Below are 2,383 nucleotides of genomic sequence, written 5' to 3'. Positions count from 1 at the left end.
GGTCTGCCACAAGCTCTCGGCCAAAAAGAGCCCATCATCATCGTATTGCTGTACTGCTCCTGCTATGTCAGAAAGGACTGAGTTCAAATTATACTGGATCCCAGGGAATGTGCTTCGTCAGGGAGGTGTTAAGGTTTAGCACATCGACTTTAGAGATAGGTCACCTGAATTAAATCCTGGCTTTGTTCATTATTCACTGTATGACCTTGAGAAAGTTACTGAACCTTTTAGATCTCCACATTTTCATTTTTAGTGAGTGGATAATAGTAACAGATGAGAATTATTTAAGCTCTTTCCATGTGCCAGATTCTATGCTCAGTGTTTTACATGGACTAACTCATTTAACCTCACCACAACTTTACTTTGGAAGTAAAGTGAGGATTACTTCCAACACTCATTTTAAAAACAAACGAACATAGAGAAAGAAACCCAGAAATCTATTTTCTGGAGATACACAACTAGTAAATGTTCTAGTTGGGCTTCAATTCCACCTACTAGCTTGTGTTCTGGAAGTGATAACACTTCATACTAGGACTGAACTCTTACCGTTGTCTGGCACCTGTAAACACGAAAAAAATGTCAGTTAATGCTATTAGCAAGAAGGCTGCTTCTCTGGTTTTAGTGCTTTTGTCCACCTAGGTTGCGCTGTCCTTGGTTGAATTTCTGAAGAGGTAAAATTCTCAGTTATGAGACTGAACTCAAGCTTATTAAAGAGATAAATTTGTGTTAGTGTTAATTCAGAAAACCAGTCTAATCTTAGACTTCTGTAAACTCCACAAAATTTTAACAAGTTTTTACTTCATCCTTTCTTCTTCTCCATGTTCCTTTCCTTACTTTATCAATACATTTTATAAATATTCATTGATCCCCCAACTAAATGCAAATATTAGAAATAAAGTTTTACTCTCTTGCACCAATAATAAAACCAGAAGCTGCCATTTACACTCACAAATCAGGATTCTAATCCCCAGAGATGGTATATCAACTTGATCTGAGTATGAACAAAACTGTGCTGACCCTCAGTACTCCCTCTGGAGAAGGTCAGAACACAATTGTGGCCACAAAGAATAGCCCCTAAGCTCGGATATAAATAGCAATGAATTGGCCATGCTGACTGCCAGCTTTTGTTGCCCCTAGGCTAGAAGATGTTTGGAGAAGGGTCAGTGAAAGCTAATTATAACTTGAGGGTCTTGCCTTGATTGTATGAGGCCAGGGTTAGAAGCCCTTGCAAAACTGGAATTTTGCTCTGCTTTTGAGAAACGATTTCTTTACAGATGTGGATGGAGCTGAGGAATAAGGGAGGATGCCAGAGGGAGCCTTGTAATAGTTTACAGCTATCCTTTAACCGGAAGTCAATCTGCCATTTTCCTCTTATTCTCTGGTTCTTGGTTTGTAATTTTTTTCACTGCAGCAAGTATTCTGCCCTCTTCCCTGTTACAGAAAATGTGGCTTTCCTTATCTGTAAGGTGTCTTTAATTTAGTGGAAAATAGAATTGAGTCCACTGCCCACTCTCTGTTCCAGGAATGTTTTTTCTCAAAATAGGAAATATATAATGTGTAGGCTGGGTGGCTAGAATTAGGTTGGATCAGTATGAAACAGGGAGATTTGTTTGCTTCAGAAAAAAATCTCCCACTGCCTTGGCTGCTGCAGAATCCAGGACAGATATCTGGACTCAGAGGTATAGAAACCAACTATCCTGAGTGGATTAGTATAATGATGACTCTCCCCATGGGTTCCCACATGCCCTTTTAACAAAGGCTTTTGTGGCCAAACTGGCATTTCTAGTTAAGATTTTGAAACCATTATTTTTAATGCCTTCTCATATTGATTAGGTCAAAAGAGAAAGAAATGGACTTTCCTATGGAGATAGGCAAATCTTTTCCTTCTTTCTCTGTTTTTATAATGAACTCAAATATAAAGCTGGCCTGTTCTCTAGATATCCAGATGAAATTAATCACCTCAAAATGGAGAGGAGGAAAGTTCCAAGTGCAAAATGTTACGTCTGAGTTTTTTGGTGGGTTCAAAGCACCCATCTGGTTAAAGACTACCGATTTATTGCTGTCTAGCCTTTGGATTCTTATTTCCTATCTACCTGTTGGATAATAAAGGCTTACATTTGTTTTGACTGTTTGAGTACATCACAGAGCAACAATGAAAATGAGAATCATTCCATCTCCAGCACAAAGTCTGGGAGGAAAGATGGGGAAAATGACTCACAGCATGTTTGGAATTTGTAGTGCCCATAATTGAGAGATGCGGAGGGTCACAAACCACAGGAGAAGTGTACATTTCTTACTGGGTGAAGGATTTCCATGTAACATGACTCACGGAATGCAAATAAAACTTGTAACTTAGGAAAGGAAACTTCTTTTTACTCCCCCA

Source organism: Phocoena sinus, chromosome 7, assembly GCF_008692025.1.
Source record: "Phocoena sinus isolate mPhoSin1 chromosome 7, mPhoSin1.pri, whole genome shotgun sequence".
NCBI classification, from domain to species: Eukaryota; Metazoa; Chordata; class Mammalia; order Artiodactyla; family Phocoenidae; genus Phocoena; species Phocoena sinus.
This window is presented reverse-complemented; position numbering follows the sequence as displayed.